At 45.2% G+C, this 23929-nt stretch overlaps 1 long non-coding RNA gene across 1 annotated transcript; it reads left to right on the top strand.

Annotated features, from left to right (window-relative positions):
• Positions 1 to 4924: 4924 nt before the first annotated feature.
• LOC116098396 lies at positions 4925 to 20955 on the top strand. Its single transcript, XR_004121826.1, has 3 exons — positions 4925 to 4958; positions 20734 to 20785; positions 20889 to 20955. It is a non-coding gene; the product is annotated as an uncharacterized LOC116098396 (long non-coding RNA).
• The last annotated feature ends 2974 nt before the right edge of the window (positions 20956 to 23929 follow it).

Here is a 23929-nt window from a genome sequence, read left to right as displayed (position 1 = left end):
AAAAAAAGAGAAAAGAAAAAGAAAAGAAAAAGGAGTTTGAACATAGGTTCCTTACGTGGGTAGACCGTGCTTCCCCAAGAAGACCTGGTTTGATGAATGGGTGGCATGTGTAGGCTCTCTCCCTGCGAATTATTGCTCAGGGAAACAGCATATTCTCTTTACTTATGGCTTTCCACCATAACTAGATGGTAGTGCTAGACTGCTGAAGGCACTACATACTTCCTTTGTGGGTTGTAGAGGAAATCAAGCTGGAGCTGACCAGGGAACTTATTCCTGGTTAGCTAGGTTTCACAGCTCCAAGGATGCTGTGCAGACTCTGGGGTGAGGGGTGGCAAATGGGAGGGGGGGTGGCAAAGAAAAGGCCTCAATGGTCTTACCCATTCATGGATCCTGCATGCTACAATACCAACCTGCTACCAAAGATGTAGCTGTTGGTGGGGCTAGCAACTGTTTTCTGATTGGATTTGAGGCCTATTCTACTGGGGGGAATCCATGCCTCGTACCATAGACCTGGTCAGAAGCCCATGGCTTAGGAGGTCATAGACTCTGTGCGAGAACCCACAGTCAGCCCACAACCATCGAGCTGAGCACTAAGCAGGGCACACAACTCCACCAATGCTTCCGGGACCCAATGAGAGAAGAGGCAGGAAGAATGTAAGAGCTGGAAGGTGGAAAGACATGTCGTGAGGTGCTGAGACTTCTGGACACAACTGCTGCACTCTTGAGCTCACAGTAGCTGTGGTCACCTGCACGAGACCAAGGCAACAACACAGTTCATCAACATTCCAGTGGGCAGCGCTAACTGGACTCAGTGGGTTACAGGAGTGGGGGGCGGGACAGGATGTGTTGGGTTGTGCCCGAGAGAGACTAGCAACAGGGGTTGGGGTAGATAGTATCAAGATACATTGTAAATATGAAATTGCAAGAGTACACTTAAAATATTATTAAAAGTAAGGCTAAAAGGTTGGGTATGGTGTCCAACACCTTTAATCCCAGCACTTGGGAAGCAGAGGAAGACATTTCTCTGAATTTGAGGTCACACTGGAACACATAACGAGTTTCAGGTCAGCCAGGGCTACTTAGTGAGACCTTATCTCAGTCAATCAATCAATCAATCCATCCATCCATCCATCGATCCATTCATCCACCCATCCACCCATCCATCCACCCATCCACCCACCCACCCACCCACCCACCCATCAAAACATCTTGGAGAGGTTGCCTAGCATGCACTACTCCCTAGTTTTGATCTTCAAAACCTCATGGCGGCTCAAATCCGTAATTCCCATACACAGACGAAGATAGATGAAGAACAAACCCTTCTGTTGGCAAGTGACTCTGTGCCTGCCCTAGGGTCCACGGGTGGAAAGGTTTTTAGAGGATGTAGCTTAGAAGCAGAGTGCCAAATCACGAGTGAAGCAGACGTTTGCCGCCTGGCCTCTTGGGTGTTCTTGACGTCTCGTGCCCCGGAAGCTACCCTTTACAGAGCGCACGGATGACTTCCTTTCCCCTCTGGCCTTTGGCTCACCGGACTTGCCAGGAGGAGAGCAGAGAGAGGTCAGAGAATGTGAGTGAGCTGATTATTCGGGCTTCTGGTGGGGTGGGCATCTGCGGCATGGTGGTCTTCCTCCAGTGGCTGTCTGACTGTACATCTCTTCTGCTTGCAATCTAAGGTTCTGGGAACCCTTCAGGGCTTCAAGTAGACGAGTAGCAGTAAAGCTCCCCACGACCCCTGTGCCCTTACAGGGAAGTTAACACAGAGTTGGGTCTCTCCTCCCACTGTGTGGGTCCCGGGATCTAACCCAGGTTGTCAGTCTAGATGGTAAGTACAGAACTTTAATGGTGGATCTATCCCTTTCATTGGCCCACGCACCTGATGCTTTTTAATATTCATAGAGCAGTGCTCAATCCCGAGTTGCTTTATTTTCTGTTATCGTTCTAGGCAGGGTCTCTCTGTGTAAACGCTGGCCATGAACCTGCGATCGATCCTCCTGTGTTTGCTTCCCCAGCACTGAGATTACAGGTGTGCTCCACCACACCTGGCCCAATTAGCAATTGAAAAAATAGCAGTCCTGGCGATTGAACCCAGGACCTCACACGTAGGCAAGCACAAAACCTTATCCTGAGCCCTCTTAAAACAAAACAAACAAACCAAAAAACAAACCAAAAACCTCTCTTTGTTTTGTTTGAAGCAGGGGTGCATGTAGCCCAGACTGGATTAGAAACTGCTATGCAGCCAAGGATGAGTTTGAGCTCCTGATCCTGCTGCCTCCACCTCCCAAGTGCAGGGATCACTGGTGTAAATCCATCTTCTCTTTCTTGATTTTCTTTGTTTTTGAGATCGCCTTAGCCCCCAGCTAACGTGGGCCTTCCTACCTCTATTCACCTAATCTAGATCGCTTATCACAGGCATGCTCAGGGCTTCATCTCTTGATTCTAGATGCTGTCAAGTTTACAGTATTAACCATGATAGATGGTGTCAATGCCCAGGCTAGCTTTGAACTCACTCTGTACCTAAGACAACTGCAGTCTAATGCCTACTTCAGCCTCCTGAGTTACTGTGATAACCGCTTGTGCCACCACACTAGTTTCAATTTGCATTTTTAGCAAAACAAATAAGTTTCCCACCTGAAGTCCTTACCCCAGTTTTTGATGGATGGAATTTCCCCTTTTTCATGAATGTTTTATTTACTCTTTTTAAAAGGGAGGTGGGGAGGGCGATTGCTGGGAAGTAACCAGCATAGTTAGGTTAGAATAGATCAGAATCTACCCAGCTATAGTGCACTAAGCTAAAAATAAAGTTCTCTGTGTCATCATTCGGGAATAAGGGAGGTGTAAAAAAACGCCAAATAATACTTCTACACTATTTTTATATTTATGTATAGTGTATGTGTTTGTGTGCATGTGTATGTGCATGTGTGTGTGTGTGCTGTGTGTGCATGTGTGTGTGTGCGTGTGTATGTATGTGTGTGTGTTCGAATGCATGTGTGTGCGTGTGTGTGGTGTATGTGTGTACATGTGCGTGCGCATGTATGTGCATGCATGTGTGTATGTGTGTGTGGTGTGTGTGCATGTGTGTATGTGTGTGGTGTGTGTGTGTGCTTGTGTGTGTCTGTGTGTGCTTGTGCGCGTGCACGTGTGTGTGCATGTGTGTGGTGTGTGTGCATGTGTGTGTATGTGGTATGTATGTAGTGTGTGTGGTGTGTGTGCATGTGTGTATGTGCATGTGTGTGTATGTGTGTGTGTGTGCGCGCGTGTGTGTAGTGTGTGTGCGCGTGTGTGTGGTGTGTGTGTGCACGCATGGGTCTATGTTATGAGAGTACAGATGTCTTTGGCCATCAGAAGAAGACATCAGATTCCCTGGAGTTGGAATTTATGGGCAGTTGTGAGCCCTGGAATGTGCATGCTGGGACCTCAATCAAGTCCTCTGGAAGACCAGGAAACCCTCTTAATCACTGAGCCATCTCTAGCCCTGTTCAACTTGTGCTTATGTCAAACATAGCTTGCTAAATGGCCTGTTTGCCTGAGTTTGGGAAGTATTCATTTTGGTAATAAATTAAGGCCCATAAGTCTACTGTACATATCAAATGTTCACAAAAAAACAAAAGCAAACAAACAACAACAAAACAAAACCCCTCATACTCCCCATTAGCAAAGAAATTCTTACTACAGGAAGCAACGATGGTATCCAACCACATTGTTACTTTGGATCAAGGGACTTCCATTCTCCACCCACTCCTGAGTGAAAATCAGGTTCCTTTTTGAACTTTGAAGTGTGTGTTAACATCTGTAGGCATCCTAAGGGAAATTGGCGAGAGGTACATCGTGTATGCTATTTTTAATTCCACAGGGGGAGGGGCAAGGATAAATTAAGTTTCTCCGTATGAAACTTGGAGTAGAAATGCTTTTCAGAAGTCTACTTAAACAAAAAGAAAAAAGATTTTCAGAGCCACCAACAAACACAAGAGCCCACACCACTTGTAATCTCCATACAGCTTATGATCAGGCTACAGTAGTAAATCCTGGTAAGCTTGCAAATAACTTTGTTCCTCCTTCTTTTAAAAATATTCATCTTGTTTTTATGTCCATGGATGTTTGCCTGCATGTATGTTTATGTACTCTGTGTGTGTGTGTGTGTGTATGTGTGTGTGTAAGATACTCAGAAGCTGGAATGGGCATGAGCCACCATGTTCAGGGAATTGTACCCAGGTCATCTGGAAGGACAGGCAATGCTCTTAACTGCTGAGTCATTAATCTAACCCAATTTTATTATTTATTTATTTATTTATTTATTTATTTATTTATTTATTTATTGGTTTTTTGAGACAGGGTTTCTCTGTATAGCTCTGGCTATTCTGGAATTCACTCTGTAGACCAGGCTGGCCTCGAACTCAGGAATCCGCCTGCCTCTGCCTCCCAAGTGCTGGGATTAAAGGCATGTGCCACCACCGCCTGGCCCAACTTTATTTTTAATCATGTGTATTTGTTTTCATCTGTGTGGGGGAATGGACTCGTATGTGCAGGTGCCTCAGGTGTCTTGGACACGCCTCTTGGAAGGAGAGATGTAGACAGTTATGAACCGCCTCGCATGGGTACTCAGGCCCAAACTTAGTTCCTCTGGGAGAACAGCAAGCAAGAGATGCTGAGCCATCTCTCCTTGTGATGGTCTGAATAGGAGTGGCCCCCACAGATGCACATGTTTGGATGCTTGGTCCATAGGGGGTGGCACTATTAGGAGGTGTGTCCTTGTTGGAATAGGTGTGGCCTTGCTGGAGGAACTGTGTCACTGGGCAGGCCAGCTTTGAGGTCTCCTATGCTCAGGCTACAACCAGTGTGACATACAGCCTCCCTCTGCTGCCTTCAGGTCAAGATGTAGAACTCTCGGCTCCTTCTCCAGCACCACATCTGCCTGCATGCTGCCATGCTTCTCACCAGGATGATAATGGACTTCTGAAACTGTAAGCCAGCCCCAATTAAATGTTTTCTTTCATAAGAGTTGCTTTGGTCATGGTGTCTCTTCACAGTGATGGAAACACTGAGATACTACTGGACGGTCTTGTTTCCCTCCCTCCCTCCCTTCCTCTCTTCTTCCCTCCTTCCCTCTATCCCTCCCTCCCTCTCTCCCCTCCCTTCTTTCCTTTTCTTTCTATCTTTCTTTCTTCCTTTTTTTCTTTCTCTCTCTCTCTCTTTCTTTCTTTCTCTCTTTCTGGCAGGGTTTTTCTGTGTAACCTTGGTTGTCCTAGAACTTGCTCTGTGGACCAGGTCACATAGATCTGCCTGCCTCTGCCTCCCAAGTGCTGGGATTAAAGGCATGCACCATCACTGCCTGGTTAGCAAACATTCTTAATGCTGATCTATCTCTCCTGGGCCCCTTTTTCTTTCTTTTTAATGTTTTCTAAGCATTTGTTTATTTTGTGGAGGGAGGGCATGTGTGGAGAGCAGGGGACAACTCGCAGGAGATATTTCTCTCCTTTCACCATGTGAGTCCTGGGGTTTGAACTCAGGTCTTCAGGCTTGCTTGGATTCACCTTTACCCAGTGAACCATCTTACCAGCTATAACTCTGCTTTTTGCTTCCTTCTTTCTCTTTCTTTTTTTCTTTCTTCTTTTAAAGCAAAAATAGATCTGGAAAAGCATTGTAATTGCAGTTTTAGAAGGTATTTTATAATTTATTTATTTATTTAATATTTAGTAATGCATGTGAGATAGAGATATGCTACCAGCCAGGTGTGAGAGTAACAGAATGTCTGATGAAAAGAACCTAGATTCAGACTCACCCTGCCCCACCTTTCAGAAGCCAGGCAGAGGCTGCCACCACAGCAAACAAACGTGATGGAGAAGAGGGAAAGAAGGAGAGCGGAGTAGTGCATGCATGCTCATGGAGAGCGGCAGAACTGGAGACGAAATGTCAGTGACAGGTCTAAGGGTGGGCTGAGGTCAACAGTGGAAAGTGTCGTTGCCCAGGAGGTCAGTGGGATGGTGGTCAGCAGCACGGAGCTTATGCAGATGCAGGCTCAGTTCTTGAACATCGCCCAGGCTCTGGGTAGTGATGGAGGCCTGACATGAAGAACGGTTCACTTTCTGGACAGAATCTCCTCAAAGGAGCATGTTCTGCATTACAGCTGAGAGCCATGTGTGGGTCAGAGGTCCTGATGTGGCTGGGGACTAGGTAGACATCCGAGGCTGGTATCACCACCCAATGCTGTTTGGATGTCTGTGGTCTATGCTGGGGCAAAGCCATGTTGGCCTCCGTTGGGGGTTGGGGGAGGAGCATTTTGATGTGGGTGAACCGTGCTGATGCCTGGGGCCATGGCGATGTCTGGGTCCAAGGTCCTACTGTGGCCGGGATCAGTGTTGATGATACGGCCACATGTTAACCACTGAAGGCCGTGGGGATGTCCGTGGTGTATGCTGCAGCCTGAAGCCATGTTTATATGTAAGACCTGAGTTGTTGCAAGGGGCCATATTGATGTGAGTGGCCAGCACTGCCCCCTGAGGCCATGTTTATGTCCATGGTCTGGGTTGCCTCGAAGGGTCTCGTCTGAGTCCCTGATCCTGCTCCAGCTGGGTGCCATGTTGTGGTCTGCTCTGTTGCCAGAAACTCATGACTGACTGTAAATAGCAAGGAAGCTACTTTGGTTGTGATATTGATGACTGCAAATGAGCAGCTGAGAAAGAGGGACACACGGAAGGCTTCTGTGACAACCCCTATTCCCCCAACCCACCGCCTCCAAAAAGTATCAGCTTAAACAGGGAGCCATGGAAGAGAACTCTTGAAAAGCATGATAAGGATACATGAGGGTCCGGGACGGGAAGAACTCAGTTTTGAGGGGCAGGCCACTGAGAGTTTGACCACGCTCCAGTGAATATATAGATAATACAAAGTGGACTTGGTTTTTGTTTATTTGTTTGTTTTTGGTGTTGAGGGGAGGTCACACAGGTGAGGGAGTAGACATGAAAGAATTAGGAAGTGAGTGTGATCTGGGTGTATGATGTGAAATTCCCAAAGAACAATAAAAAAAAAAAACATGTTGAATTCATCTCAAGTGTGGTCTTTGGATCAGCAATATGGGCATCGCATAGGAGACTGAAAGCAATATAGACTGTCAGGCTCCATGGCAAAACGTTTGTTTTATTTGGTTAGTTGTTTTGAGACAGAGCTGCTGTTTGAATGTGAAATATCTCCCTATAAGCTCATCCATTTGAACCTATAGTCCCCAGCTGGCGGCACTGCTTTGGAAGCCGGTGAAATCTATGGGAGATGAAGCCTTGATTGGAGATGTGTCGCTGGGGGTTGGGGGAGGTGAGCCTTGAGGATGGACAGCCTGACTCTACAGCGTGTCTTTCTCTGTGTAGCCCTGGCTGTCCTGGACCTCACTCTGTAGACTAGGCTGGCCTTGAACTCAGAAATCCGCCTGCCTCTGCCTCCCAAGTGCTGGGATTAAAGGCATGCGCCACCTTCGCCCGGCTTCTCTCTGCTTCTTGACTCTGTGCAGCCAGCTGCCCTGCCTTCCTCTTCCCGCACCCTCCCTTCACGATGGACTCTCTCCCCTTGAGTTGACCCAATGCTAAACCTTCCTCCTCTAAGTTTCTTCTTGTTGGGTAGAGCAGTAGAAACTAAGACAAAGGTCTCCTTACGCTTGTTGCTCAGGCTGGTCTCACACTCCTGGACTCAAGTGACCCCTGCTGACTACCGAGAGTCCAGATGCGCGGGGCCATGCCTATCCCAGAGGTCTGAGAAGCTGGAGGACCACGTCTTTAATCCCAAAACTTGGGAGGCAGAAGCAAGAGGATTGATTACTACAAGTTTGCGGCCATTCAGGATTACCTAGTGTGACACTGTCACAAAAAAGGAAAAAAAAAGTTTTAGAGGCATTAGCTCAAAGCAAATTAAATAGGGTTTATTGTTTCACACAACAAGAAATCTAAAGACAGAAAATCTGGTAAGTGGCCAAAAGACATAGCCTAGGTAGTTTCAAACTTTTTGTGTTGGCATTCTCGGTGTATTGCCACTGTCCACAGGTAACTGTTCTTTGTGACAAAATGGTCCCATAGCACAAGCACCATCTTGTTTTCTTCCTTCCTTTCTTCCTTTCCTTCCTTCCTTCCTTCCTTCCTTCCTTCTTTCTTTCTTTCTTTCTTTCTTTCTTTCTTTTCTTTTCTCCTTTTCTTTTCTTTTCTTTTCTTTTCTTTTCTTTTCTTTTTCTTTCTCAGAAAAGCATACTTCTACTTGCTTTCTCTAAATGAAAAGCAAAGATTTTTCTCAGAGGGCCTGAAATATAGCTCATCGGTAAAGTGCTTATCTAGTATGAGCAAGGCCCTGGGTTTAATTACTAGAGGAGGGGATGGAAAGAAGGAGGGAGGGAGGGAGGGAGGGAGGGGGGAGTTAGTTACCTGTGGTGGCACACACCCGTAAGCCTAGCAGTGATGCAGAGGTGTAGGCCTGGAATGGTGGCACATGCTTTTATTTCCATCACATGGGAGGCAGAGGCAGGAGCTCTGTGAGTTTGAGGCCATCCTGGTCTACAAAGTGAATTCTAGGCCAGCCAGGGCTACATAGTGAGACTTTGACTCAAAAACAAGCAAACGAACAAAATCAGAATCAGGAGGTTCAGTTCAAGGTTATCTTGAACTAAAAGTTCAAATTAGAAAGTTCAATGCCATCCCTGGCATATTTTGAGACCTTGTCTCAAAACAAAACAAAAGTATACACACAAACACACATGTACACACACACACACACACTCACGTATTTCCTAGACACCTCTGGGACAATTTCTCTTTGTGCTTCATCGGTCAGAGCAGAGTGAGACTGTCATCTGCCTGAGGTGGGGAATGGCCTTACTATTGCTTGAGTCTATTGTGGTTTATTTCCAGGATCTGGGAAGGGGCCCATTTCATTCCTGTGGCATTGCCAGTCGACACCGGAAGGAAATGAAACCTTTATCAACCAGGGCCACTGTACTTCCTTTCTCTTCCTGCACTACTGACAGAAGTGATCTGAGGGAAGAAGGATTCATGTGGCTCATGTTTTTGGTGTGTATCATGACCAAAAAGGCATGGAGCAGAATTGGCTCAGTCCATGTCTGCCATAGTGTAAGGCAACTGGAATATCAAGGCAGGCAGGAAGAGACCAGGACTGGAAGACGTCGGATTGTCGGCCTCAAAGCCCACCCGAGTAACCCGCTTCCAGCAGCAAGGCTCCACCTTCTAAAGGATGTACACTCTCTCCAAAGAGCATCACTGTGTGAGAACTAACTGTTCAAAGCATGAGCCTATGGGGGGCATTTCACATTTAAGCCAGGATAGTCCTAATCCTGGTAAGGATAAGTGTGGCTGGTAGGGTAAGGGTGGGCTGGGTAGGTCAGAGGGGGCGGAGTAGCGTTAATAAAAAGTGAACCAAACATAGTTAATTCAGGGGACATGCCCTAAACATCCAGCTGTTCTTACAGGTACCGAGGATGACTTTATCGGTCAGGAGTAAGCTAGACCAGCAATGACTGGAGCACTTACAAGCCATCTATATGGACCCTAGAGTGCGAGATAGAGTGGAAAGAGCATCGGGAGGTTGCAGAAAGAGAAATAATCAATGAGATCAATGTTAAGGACTTGCAAAAGGAAAGAAAAAAAAAGGAAGAGAGGAAGGGGAAGGACGAGGGAAAGAAGAGAAGAAAAGGAACAGTGAAGGTTGATTTCTTCTGCCTCTGTCTCTGTAGCTCTCTGTCTCTCTGTCTCTCTCTGTCTCTCTCTGTCTCTCTATCTCTGTCTCTCTGTCTCTGTCTCTGTCTCTGTCTCTCTGTCTCTCTCTGTCTCTGTCTCTCTCTGTCTCTGTCTCTCTCTGTCTCTCTGTCTCTGTCTCTCTCTCTGTCTCTCTCTGTCTCTGTCTCTCTATCTCTGTCTCTCTCTGTCTCTGTCTCTCTCTGTCTCTGTCTCTCTCTGTCTCTGTCTCTGTCTCTCTATCTCTGTCTCTCTATCTCTGTCTCTCTGTCTCTGTCTCTGTCTCTGTCTCTGTCTCTCTCTCTGTCTCTCTCTCTCTCTCTCTCTCTCTCTCTCACCCATGTTCCCCCACCTGTTTCTTACACACCAAAGCAAGCACAATTCTGAGGCTTTCAAATGGAGGAGACCTGGTATGCTGGCATAGGCCTGTATCTTTAGTACTTGGGAATAAGAGGCAGGAGGATCAAAAGTTCATCCTTGGCTTCCTAGCCAGTTCCAGGCCTTCTTGGGTTATGTGAAGACCTGCCTGCCCCCTACCCCACTCCAGCCCCAAAGGAAGAAGAAATTTTGAAAAAAAAAAAAAATGATTGAGGGATGTTGTCAGCAAAGAAACAGGAGCGTCTCAAATCACAGGAACTTTAACCTTAACCTTGATCGTCTCAAAAAAGAACAGGCAAGTTAGGAAGTGGGGAGAGAAAGAGAGTGCTGGACCTCCAAGTGTTGTGAGAGAAATGCACCTGGAGCTCTTGGAATCCAGAATCCCAGAGCTCTGGCTTGGACTGAGCCATCATCTCCTGTGTTAAGCCCTGCAGGTGATTCTGCAGCTAGCTCAAGTCTGAGAATCGTCTAGGAATTGTTTATGCAGCACCTCCCTGCCTGCGTGCCTCAGCAGCTGGGAGTCTATTTTGAGCCTTTTATTTCAGGAAGTGTTTTTCAGTTTGCTCTTTGGTGTTCATTGTAGCAAGGTACCCGTGTGCGTTCAGACAGACAGACACACAGACACACCGAGGAGGGTGTCTGGTGCTCACAGAATAGGACCCCTTTAGCTCCATTTGGTATTATTCTTGTTGGACCAGGTACCACATCTGTTTTCTTTAAATTTTTTTAGTTAGCCTGGTCTAGTGGCACAGTAGGGTCATCCTGGCTACTCAGGAGACTGAGACAGGAGGATCACATGTTCTAGGTCTGTTGGGGCTACAGAGTTTAAGAGCAATCTGGATAACTTACTAAATACACACACACACACACACACACACACACACACACACACACACACACACGACGGGAGCTGGGGAGATGGCATAGTTGGTAAGGTATTTGTCACACAACCACGAGGACTCGAGTTTAACATCGCAGAATCCACAAAAACAAACAAACTGGGCATGTTGGTGCACGCTTGTAATCCCAGCACTGGGGTGGCAGAGACAGGTGGATCCCTGGGGTTTGGGTTTGCTGGCAAGCCCAGGGTCAGTGGAGACCTGAAGAGACAAAGGCACCAAATGAAGCTGCGGACAGTGTGGGATCACTGTGGACATCAGGTTTGGCTTGGTTAAGATGGCTGCCACTGGATGTCCCAGGAGCCACGAGCAAACAATAAACGAGACTGTTAGGTAACCAGCTCTGGCAAGAAGCCACTCTTGTGTGATTTTTCTATAAAATGTCCTTGGGACCAAAGGTACATGCTCTCACCTGAAATAAAGTATGTCCCGATCTACAGCAGTTCTGAGGTCTCCCATCTCCTGCTTATCCTCCATCTCTGGGATGCTAACTCAACTGCATCAGGGTCCTATCTCAAAAAATAAGATGAAGGGGCCCTTGACATGGCTCCGCAGATGGCTGTACTGGCCTGACATTCCGTGTTTGATCCCATGTGCTGCGTAGTTTTATGTTAACTTGACACAGGCTAGAGTCATTTGGAAAGAGGGAGCCTCAATTGAGAAAAGGCTCTCACCAGGCTGACCTGTGGGGCATTTTCTTGATTGATAATTAATGTGGAAAAGCCCAGCCTAATGCAGTCATCCCTGGACAGGTGGTTGTGGGATGTATAAGAAAATCTGAGCAAGTCATGAGAGCAAGCCAGTAAGCGGCACTTCTCCATAGCTTCAGCTTTAGTTCTACCTCCAGGTCCCTTCATTGAGTTCCTGTTCCTATCTCCCCCAGGGATGGACTGTCACCCGGAAGTAGAAGATGAAATAAACCCTTTCCTTGCCAAATAGCTTTTGGTCATGGTGTTTGTTCACAGCAATAGAAACCCTGCTAGCCCCTGGAGTCCATGTAAAGGGAAAAAGGAGTGAACCAGCTCCACCTAAGTCGTCCTCTGACCTCCACATGAATACTGTGGCATACCTACACACAAACATTAGATAAATATGATAATTAATAATAAATAAAATCTAAACAAATGAGGTAGGAAGGAATTGAAGAAGGGACCAGATCCCTGGCCCTCCATACACACAGATACATTCAAGTGGACATGTAACCATAGCAACCCCAAATCCCCACAGGGGTGAGTACATAGCTCAGTGGTAGGGGTGTGTCTTAGTCAATGATCTATTTCGGTGAAAAGACACCATGACCACTGCAACTCTTATAAAAGAAAGCATTTCGTTAGGGCTTGCTTATAGTTTCAGAGGTTTAGCCCATTTTCATCACAATGAAAACATGGTGGTATACAAGCAGACATGGTACAAGGGAATACCTGAGAATTCTACATCCAGATCCACAGGCAACAGGAAGAGACTGGATTTTTTTTTGAAACTTCAAAGTCCACTCTGAACAACACAAATCTTCCAACACCTCCTAATCCTTTTAAATAGAGCTACTCCTTGGTGACCAAATACTCCAATCTAGGAGCCCATGGGGGACATTCTCATTCAAAATACCACAGGGTGCTTACTTAGATGTATGAGGCCCTAAGTTAAATCTCCAGTACTGCTCCCAAATAAAAAGAATACCTTTATACACACAACTTTATTGTTTGTGGCTTTTGTTTTGTTGGTTCTTTGAGATAGAGACTCGTTATATAGCCCAAGGCGGTCTTCAACACACAGTCCTTTGCTTCAGCCCCTCAAGTGTTGGGATTGTAGGCATGAGCCACCACACCAGTCTTTTTGCTTATTTGTAAATATTATCATTGTATGCGTGTGCACATGTGTGCACTCTCATGCCAATGCATATGTGGATAATTGTTGGGAACTGGCTCTCTCTTTCCACCATGTATTCCAGCTATTGGACTCAGGCTCTCAGGCTTGAAAAGCAAGTATTTTCACCACTAGGCTATCTGAAAGACCCTTCACCCACTGGGCCATCTGAAAGGCCCTTCACCCACTGGGCCATCTCAAAGACCCTTCACTCACTGGGTCTTCTCAAAGACCCTTCACCCACTGGGCCTTCTCAAAGACCCTTCACTCACTGGGCCATCTGAAAGGCCCTTCACCTACTGAACCTTCTCAAAGACCCTTCACCCACTGGGCCTTCTCAAAGACCCTTCACTCACTGGGCCTTCTCAAAGACCTTGAGTATTTAATTTTTACCTTCACTTTTCCCCTTGCTTTGAGTTTACAGATGAAGGGCCATTAATTATGTTGTATTTTCTGAGACTGTCTCTCCATTGCCTAAATAGGTAAGTCTGTACCCCTAAACATGGAGCCTTCTGTGCTCTCAATTGCTCATTCCTTGTGTTTCCTACTATGGGGCCCTGACAGAACCTCTTCTCTACAATGAGAATTCTGTGGAAGGGAACTAAGAAAAATTGAAGACAACTTGTCTTTGTTCAGATGGGATAACAGAATCCTCCATATCAGGACCCCGTAAACCTTCTCCATTCATGACTGCTATTTGCCTACTTCATTTCAATGTGATCCTAGGCATATTTGGTATATAGAGTAAATATACAAATCTAATGTTCATTGATAATTAATCAAAAATTATTTTAAGGAAATTATTTGACATATATACATTTTTACCATTTATTCAATATTAAACACCAAATACACAAATACAATGCAATCCGAAGATAGGCTAATTTTATACTTACCAGCTGAACAATAATGGTAGGGAAATATTAAGTCTTTGTTTTCTGTAAGTCATTCTGTTTTTATTAAGAACAGAAACTTGCATGCACAGTAAAGATTTAAAATATACGGCAGTTGCGAATCTCAGCTGAGGTGTCTCAGGCAGCATTGGTTAGTGTTGTGCAGTGTGACTGCATGCATAGTGCAAGGTGTGCCCATGTCACGTGCTTGGACCTAAGGCTTCAGGACATCTTGCATGGCAACATGGCTGGGCACTGCCGGAAACAGCTTGATTTTATCGTGTTTGATTTTTAATTAACTTTTGGTTGTTGCATGTCGCCTGTTGCCAGATTGCTTTTAAACAATGTCCATATTCAATTACATAAGCCTACATGGATTGCCACCCACAAATCAACACACAAATGAAGTAAAGGTCACTTGGCAATGCAATTCTTTTTTGCAAAAACCATTTGCCAAGACCCAAACTAGTCTAGCAAGCACTCTTGGCTTCTGCCCTTTCCCTATGACATAGGAGGTGACTTTGTCATCCTAATGATGAGAGCTCCACTTCACAATCTAGAGTGAATGACTAAAACTGTGAAGGGGAGGGCAAGGTTCAGGAAATATGAATCCTTATCAGGTAACTAGCCTCGATAGAGAAAACCTAACTATTTTGGATAGAAAAAAAATGTATTCTCACCACTATGTTAACCTATGAAGTTCAGAGAGCACATTTAGCCCTATAACACACTCAAAGGAAAAAGGCACACATGAAGGTTTAATGTTAGGAAAATGGCCTATATACAGTGAGACAGAAACACAAAAGAGAGGAGTTTTAAGTCAAGGAAGGACTGGAGAGATTCCTATCTGCCCCCTTGGAACAGAGTCTTGAGAAAAAGTCAAAGGTGGCTTTGAGAAGGTGGAGACGAAGACTTCTGGTTGATGGGACAGTGTCTGCAAATTCAGGGAGGCTAGAACAGCACAACGGGTCCAGGGGACCAGAGATGCTCAGATGTCAGAGCCTCAGAGGTGCTGTTAGGGTTCTAGAGAGGGAGTCAGGAGACAACCAAGAACCCCACCCCGCCCAGAATTGTCCTGGGGCAGCAGCAACAGTCCTCAGTCCTTCAGTTTGGGACAAACTAGGATGGTTGGTCACACCAGGAGAGAAGCTGTGAAGCCGAAGGTCATATGCGTCATGGAAACAGGCACACTTGATCCATTGAGCCACTAAGGGATCAGGGTGTCTTTAGCAAAGAATGGCAGAGGGCTGTATTGCCAACCACAGGAGCCAAAGAGGTCAACACCCACGCTTTGCAAGGAAAGGCAGGCTCAAGTCTCCAAGCTTCTGCTAGCCAACTCATGTGGAGAAATTAAGATCAAACAACGTTAAAGGGGAGAATGGCATAGACAGGAGGACTAGGGGGGAGGAGTGTGGAGTCCCGTGTGCATTCTTTGCAGCCAATCACATGGCTCTATAAGCTTTGTCTTCCACATCTGTGAAATGGGATAATACCTACCTCCCTGGTTTGTTTTGATGATCAAACAGCCCAGTGTGTATAAAGCAGAGTGGTAGACTATAAAGCCCTCCGTGAGGTTGCTAATAGGAGCACTGTCATGCCCCGCCTCTGTCACATTCAACCACATCAGTCTGGACAGGGTGAATCTGATTATCATTGCATTACTTCTTGCTTTTCAATAGCATTATGTCATCATCAATAAACTGTGAGTGTTAGCCGGCTTGAAGGGGGTTGAGAGTCGCTGGGGAGAATCCCTAGGGAAGAGACAGTCCAGAATCTTCTCTTACCCCTACATATTGTAAACACTGAAATTGGGGAAAGTAGGAGCCAGTCAAAAAGCTCAGCCATGTAAGCTAAGTTACCTGAGCACTCACATGTGGAACGAGAGAACTGACTTGCCAAAACTGGCCCCTGACATTTGCGTAAATACATGTATTTTTACACACACACACACACACACACACACACACACACACACACACAAATAAATAAAACAGGTAAAGTGAGATTTGCCTAGAACAAGAGAGTGGGCTGGAGAGATGGCTCAGTGGTTAAGAATACTGACTGCTGTTTCAGAGGTCCTGAATTCAATTGCCAGCAACCACATGGTGGCTCACAGCCGCCTGTCATAGGATCTGATGCCCTCTTCTGCTGTGTCTGAAGACAGCAATGGTGTACTCATATGAATAAAATAGTAAATCTTTAAAAAAAAAAGAACAAGAGAGCAAGGTGTTGTGATATGATACCTCTAGCTCAAGTACTAAGAGGCTGAGGCGGTAGCATTGCTTGACCCCAAAAGTTTAGGGTCTAGCCTGGGTTATACAGTAAGAACCCCTATCAAAAGAAGAACAAATAGGTAGATAAAATAAACAAACAAATAATAAAAAGAAAGAAAAGACAGAGGGACAGAAGAGAAGGGAAGAGATTTGTTCTAGACTTCCAAAGTATGCTTGCAAGGGTAAGCTTAAGCAGTATTCAGCTCATGCTATGATAATCCACTTGGCAGAGGACAAAGCTCAGGCTGTATATAGTTATGATGACCTGATGACCTGAGTTAGCACTTGGTGACAAATGCTTTGACTCCCTGAGCCACGTCCTCTGCCCTCTTCTTTTTGTTTTGTGTTCTTGAGACAGAGACTTATGTAGCACATGTGGCTGGGAGTGGCTTTTTTTTTTTAAAGATTTATTTATTTATTATATGTGAGTACACTGTAGCTGTCTTCAGATGCACCAGAAGAGAGCATCAGATCTCATTACGGGTGGTTGTAAGCCACCATATGGTTGCTGGGATTTGAACTCATGACCTTCAGAAGAGCAGTCGGTGCTTTTACCTGCTGAGCCATCTCTCCAGCCCCCTGAGGGTGACATTTGACCTCTGATCCTCCTGTCTCCACCCTGGTGCTAAGATTCTGGAGGTACACTTAGCTTCTCTCAGCTCTCGTCCATGCTGTCTCGTCTGAGTTTCTTCTTGGTACACACACCCCGATACTTCAAATATGAATTCAGAGTCTGTCACTGTCTTAGTCAGGGTTTCTATTCCTGCACAACATCATGACCAAGAAGCAAGTTGAGGAGGAAAGGGTTTATTTGGCTTACTTCCACATGGCTGTTCATCACCAAAGGACCTAGTCAGGACTGGAACTCAAGCAGGTCAGGAAGCAGGAGCTGATGCAGAGGCCATGGAGGGATGTTCTTTACTGGCTTGCTTCTCCAGGCTTGCTCAGCCTGCTCTCTTATAGAACCCAAGACTTCCAGCTCAAGGATGGCACCACCCACAAGGGGCCTACCCCCTTGATCACTAATTGAGAAAATGCCCCACAGCTGGACCTCATGGAGGGACTTCCCCAACTGACGCTCCCTTCTGTGATAACTCCAGCCTGTGTCAAGTTGACACACAAAACTAGCTAGTACAGTCACCAATGTGTGAAGTCTACTTTGGCTTCTCAGGGAAGCCTAGACACCTGCGGGTCAGGAGCACCTTGGGCACATACGAGCGAATGTGTTGTGCCATGTACTAGACTGCTGTTGCGAAAACGATTTACCTGGAGAGGAATAAATAAACTTCTACCCATCTCTGTAGCGTGCCAGTGACAAACCAGAGTTCTACTCCACCAAGGTCCAGCTTAAGGAATCAATACATTTATTGGGATTTCTCACAGAGCTCAGGGGAAAAGTTCCTCATAGAAATGTAGGTGACTCCAGACAGCTACCCTGTGGAAGGTCCCACCTCAGCATAAATGAGGCCCCTTCCCCATAGCTTTAAAGATGGAGTTCCCCATTCTGTTAACCTTTGACGGTCTATATATTCTAGCACCTCCTGAGATCATGAAGTCACATGCATTAGGACAGAGACACAATTAGTTAGGAGTCTGGCATGGCCTTGGTAAGGACAGAATGACATGGTGCCTGCCCCTGGGACAGGGCCAGCAGGCTTGGACATCCTTGAATGTCAGTGGCTGCTGTCTGTGGGTAGAAGGCTTGTTTGTATACTAATGTACATATTCCTCCTTCAAGGATTGTTCTTCCCTGTTCATGTTAATGACTCTATAATAACCAGAGACAGCACAAGTCCTGGAGGTGAAGGTGGCTAATACCTCAGCAAACAAGAGATCTCAGGACAGACCTTAAGGCTGTGGAAAAGAACTCTTAAAAATAGACTCAAAAAAAAAAAGCAATTTCTCAAAAAATAAGCATGCTGTATGAATTATAGGAGGGGCTTCACAAATCTAAGGGAACAAGAGCAGCTGTGCTGTGAGCCAACTTGTCAGAAAGATACTAGGAAAGGAGATAACGAGATGAGGGAATGGTGGTTGCACGAGATCCCACACAGCTAACTTTTTTGTGTGTTTGTTTATGCTTACAAAGGGAGACAGATCCCTGAGTTCAGGGTTGGCCTGGGACAGAGCAAGGTTAGGCCCAGGTACGGTAGAAACGGTAACAGAGGCAGACAGATCTGTGAATTCTTTTTGCAGTGTTAAAAAGAAAATGTGTGCTTGCTGTCTCCTAAGAATTAAGGAGCTGGGGTCACGGGATGCTGATTCATAGAACAATCAAAAGGAAACCTGGAGTAAATGACTGGATTGATATGTAAAATAAAAGACTGGGCTTATGATCTGCAAGAGTTGAGCTATCTAGAGAAAGTTTTAGAATAAAAAGAGAGAATTGCTTGGAGAAACAGCAGGAAATAGAGAGAAAGCTCCTAGATACCCTTTCCAGAACTATCTCCGAGCCAAGGCTAGTTCTCAGCAGGGTAGGGGTTGGAATCTCAGACAAGAGTCTAAAGACCCTTTGCATCCCCTCCTTCTCAGAGGAAAGGTCTGACACTTAGGATCTCATGAGATTAGTCACAGCCCTCTTGATAAAGACAATGGCTCCTACGGTTAGAGGGTGGCACATGACAGTGATTACGGAATTGGGTTTCAAGTTACATCCATCCTTTTAAACTCAAATCTGCCATTTTGTCCTTTGGATGAGACTTAAGAGAAGTACTAATATAGGCCATTGAGAACCTATATTCTGGAGCCAGTTGACCTGTTTGTGAGACCTTAGGGAAATCACCAAGCCCTTGATCCTATACTGCCCACAAATGTAATGTGGAGATGTTTGCATTAGTGCATACTTCATAGAATACTTTAAAATATACACATGTGTGTATATATGTTTATATATATATATGTATATATTAATTTGTGTGCAAATAACCTCCCCACCCTCTTTTTTGTGCAACTAAGGATTGATCCCAACGCCTTGTCAGACAAGCTTCCTATATCCCAGCCATGTCTTTAATGTTTATTTTAAGATAGTCTCAGGTTGGCCATGAACTCACCTGCAGTCCAGGAAGGTCTTGAATTGGCAGTCGTGCCTCAGTTTCCCTGACCACCTGGAATTACAGGGTAAGAAACCCTGGCCTTCCTTCTCCGCCCAACTCTGACCACTCAGAGTCAGCTTGTCTAGAGACCTGCAGAAGTGTTTTCACATGAAGTAAACTTTAAGATTGTTTTCTTTATATTTTGAAGACAAAACTAGATTTATATATCCCTCAAATACTGTATTCCTCTTCATCCTAGCTCTCAGAAATGGCAGGGATGCTCCTGGGTTGGCCATTTAGGAGTAGATGTGGGAATGGGAATAAGACTGTACTTTGTGTATCTAACCTGTACTTTTAAAGCAGCGATCACATCATTTCTTTCATTTTGTGTGGCAATTGAAGGAACCCGGCATTTCACAGTTGAGACTCAAGCTAAAAGCATATTAATCGATGAGATTTTAGTGAGAAGCAGAGAGAAAAAAATATATATATAATGACAGGCAAACTTCCTAACATCACAAAACCTTTTCAGAGCCCAGGAATTGAGAACAGACCCTCCTGCTAAAACTCCTTGTCAAGGATGGAACCTTGAACCCCGAGGGAGGCAGAGTTCCTGCCGCTGCTTTACTAACAATGCAGCTTTAAAGCTACTCTAGATGGGAAATTTGTTATCAGATGACTCATGTGGGGAAATCCAGTTCATCGGTGCCAAAGATGAAAGAGAAAGATTAGGCATTTAAATGTTGAGGTTCCACTCAGTCTTGTGAATGAACTACAGCAATCTTGGATGGAGAGAAAAGAAAGAAGGCAGTTATGCAAGCTCAAGAAAATAAAAATGTTAAAGAGTTCTATGGATTTAAATAATAAAACTTTATGCTTACAGCATGTTTATCTTTCAAATAGCCTAACTACTTTTTTATTTCAAAACATCCTGAAAGATTTCCTTAATAAATTTTATATGAGTAACTTTTTTGTCTTCAGCTATTTGAGATTCAGAACTGGATTTCCCATCACCCCCAAAACTTTTTTAGAATTATTTCCAAAAGAACCTTTCCTCTACTTATAACGAAGGACTGGTCTCCTCCTGGTAGGTCCAGTTGAGAACTCACTTGATTTTTGAGGGCTCTGCCTAAGTTAGTGGATGAATGGTTGATAGATTCACAGTCTGATGGTGTTATCCAGGAGAGGTGGAATTAGGAGCATAGGAAGCAGGTCATTGGGGTGTGCCTGGGAGGGTTTGATTTGTATCTGGCTCCTTGCCGCCTGGCCACCACAAGATGAGCATCTCTGTTGGGCTTCATCCTTCTACCATGATGCTCTGCCTGAACCCACCAGCCCAAATAAAGGCTTACTCATTTACATTACCTCCCTTGTCACAGTCATAAAAAGTCTGACCACACCCATAATACCCATATGAAAAGTTTTATGACATCCACTTATAGAGAAACTTTGAATTGTGCACCCCCACTCCCACCCATTCTGTTTCTGTCTCTGTCTCCTCTGTCTCTGTCTTCTCTGTCTTTGTCTCATTTTAGTCCAGCCCAGTTTGGAACTCTATGTAGGTCAAGCTGCCATCAAACTCATCACGATCCTCTTGCTTCTGCCTTCTGAGCACACATCCCTGGGTGAAAGTTAGGTACTCCTCCATTCACTTTTCTTTCCTGTGCTTTCCTCCCTAGCATCTGATGGAACCAGGATAGAAATCAGACCGTGAATTTCCTAAAACTCCAGGTAGCCGTACCAATCTTTCTTGTTTTTTCTTTTTGTGTGTGTGTGTATTTTGTATTTCTTGTTTTGTTTTGGTTTGGTTTGTTTGTTTGTTTGTTTTTGCTAGACAGGAAGTGCTGTCACTGCCAGTCATCCTGAGAGAGGAAGGACCAGAAGACCAATGCACCTCCTCACCTAGTGCACACAGGCGCATGCTCAGCTTACTTCTCCCGCTGGAGGGACTGCGTCCAGCAACTGCTGCCTTCTAGGACTCAGGTGGGGCAACACCTAGCTGAGGAAAGCTTGCACTGATTCCAACAAAGAGATGGGCAGAGATCCAGCTTATTAAGATTTGACTGGGCCGGGTGGTGGTGTTGCACACCTTTAATCCCAGCACTTGGGAGGCAGAGGCAGGCGGATCTCTGAGTTCGAGGCCAGCCTGGTCTACAAAGAGAGTTCCAGGACAGTCAGGGCTATACAGAGAAATCCTGTCTCAAAAAAACAAAAAACAAAAAACAAACAAACAAAACAAAAAAGATTTGACTGGCCTTTGACTTCATGATTGTGTTATGACACAATCACACAGTGTGTCTTCCAACAGAGCAAGACAGAAGCCACCGTTCTTTGTGTGTGTGTGCCTGTGTGGTGTATTTGTGAGCACATGTTGATATGGGTATGTGTGCTTGTGTGTAAACATGTGGAGGCCAGGAGTTGATGTCAGGTGCCTTTCTCAATGGCTCTCTATACCTGCTATTGTTCCTTTTACTGTCTAGCCTTAAGGTCACACTCTGTCATCACTCCAGTGGGTTAACTTTGTCCAGTGTAAGATAGAATTCACAGAGGTGGGACTTACCAAGAAATGAGAGTCATGGGAGACAGTTGCACTTTGATAAAACTCTTGTTTTATCAACTCTCACCTTGGTGGTTGATTTTCAATAGGCACATCTGCCTGTTGGACAGGGTAGAATATGCATATCTATGTCTCTATTTTCTCTTTCTCCTTTTCCTCTCTCTCTTTTCCCCCCTCTCTCTCCTCCCCCCTCTCATTTTTGAGACAACTCATGTAGCTCTGCTCTGTACTCCCACCTCACAAATGCTGGAATTAATAGCATGTTCCTACCTTTAAAAAAAAGTGTACTTAAGATAGCTTAAGATAGTTGACTTAAAGTACTTGTCTAGTCAGACTAATTTCTTTTTTTAATATGTATGTATACATGCATGCATGTCTTTATTTATTATTTTGTATGTGTGTGTGTGTGTGAGCGAGCAAGCAAGACAGACACAGAGAGAGGCAAAGAGAGACAGAGAAAGAGAGAGACAGAGAGAAAGGGAAATATTCATGGAGGTCAGAGAATCTTTGAGAATCATTTGTTTCTCTCCATCTTATGTGGGTTCCAGGGATTGAAGTCAGGTTGATGGATCTGGGTGGCTAGTTCTCACTGCACTGAGCCATCTTGCTAGCCAGAGTCTGTCTCATTTCTATGCCCCTCCTCCTCCGTCCTCTTTTTCTCCACCTTCTTCTCCCTCTTCTGTGAGTACATAATGCTTCGCTGCTCCTGTGTGCCCAACTTCTTTGCTGTTGCTGAAAGTGGGACGTTTTGAACACAATCCCGTAACTGACACTCAAAGTCTCATTTCCTCAGGACTTTCTGGCTTTAGTTGCTGGGGCTTGAAGTTGTTGGCATGGCCATTCCTCTAAACTGCTTTTCTGGTGATGCCTCCTTTGTATTGTGTGGTCTCTAGAGATTATTACTTTAGTGGCTAGCTAATGTTTTAACAGAAGTTTCCTTTAAACCTCCTAACATTTAAACAAAAAAAGGAAACCCTCACTCCTAGGTCCTTGCAGATTAGCTTTGTGTTTGAGCCAACACCAAGGCCATTTATACCTTTGCCTTCGACTTCCCATCCTACTTGGGATAAGGCTAAAGATAAGCCAAAAGTGAAAGTTCAGTTCTTTTCATATCTTATCTGAGGATATGTCTTGCCCTGGACACATGCACACAGCTTGCTAAAACAAAACAAAACACCACTTTTGTCTTATATTATAATGGTGTGTGTGTGTGTGTGTATGTGTGTATGTGTGAGTGTGTGTGTGTGAGTGTGTGTGAGTGCACACATACACGCCACAGTCCATGTGTGGTGGTCAGAGGACACCTTGGTAGGAGTAGCTGCTGTCCTTCTACCATGTCAGTCTCCAGGAGCGGACTTCAGTTGTCAAGCTGTTTAACAAGCACCGTTACCAGCGGTGCCATGTTGCTGGTCCTGGACACAGCTGCTATGATTCCTTTAGACGCACAGGTCTTTTTCAAAGCTCTCACTCTTCAGACATGGCAATTCTTAGACTTCCCACATATTTGTTATTTGCATCAACAGTTACCCGGTCCCCTAGAAAACAGAGACTTACTTGATTGCCTTAGGATGCTTTCAAGGATTCTTCGAGGCAGAGACACTTTCTCTCTTGAGTGTTCTGAGATAGATAAGAATAGCACATGCCCTTGATGTTGGCCCTCTAGGGAGCCTCCAATAGACTATAAAGCATGCGAGTGCAGTTCCTCAGGATGAGGGTCCCCGAGCTTCTTCCTAACCACAAACCAGGAATCCACACTGTAAAATTGGGCTGTGTCTTCTAGACTGTTTCTATGCTAGGGCTGGGGTGGGAGGTGAGCTGTGTGGAAACTGGACAGTCCTCTTACCACTAAGCTCTTTCTCTCTCTTTGTCCTTTTCTTCTGCCATCTTTTCTTTCTCTTCCCTCCTTCCTTCCCTCCCTCCTTCTCTCTCCCTGTCTCTGTCTCTTTGTCTGTCTCTTTGTCCCTCTGTCTCTGTATCTCTGTTTCTATGTCTCTCTCTTTCTGTCTCTATCTGTCTCTGTCTGTCTGTCTGTCTGTCTGTCTGTCTGTCTGTCTGTCTCTTCATCATCTATGAACCTCTAATTCTTTTCTCTCCTTTGTTAGCTCTCTCACTTGAAGGTTACAAACAGGATCGATCTTCTCTTGAGCTTAAGAAAATGGTATAAACAATCAACCCTAGGAAAATCAACTCCCTATTCCCTCAGCCTCAAAGTCCCTTCTGTGCAGTCCGCTGTGCTTCTGCCTTCAGCAGGAGACCCTTCTGTGCAGGGTTTGGAGTGAAACTGCGGTTTGCCCTCCCCATTCTGATGCTCAGCTTGC

Source organism: Mastomys coucha, unplaced genomic scaffold, assembly GCF_008632895.1.
Source record: "Mastomys coucha isolate ucsf_1 unplaced genomic scaffold, UCSF_Mcou_1 pScaffold20, whole genome shotgun sequence".
Classification (NCBI taxonomy): Eukaryota; Metazoa; Chordata; class Mammalia; order Rodentia; family Muridae; genus Mastomys; species Mastomys coucha.
This window is presented reverse-complemented; position numbering and strand designations above follow the sequence as displayed.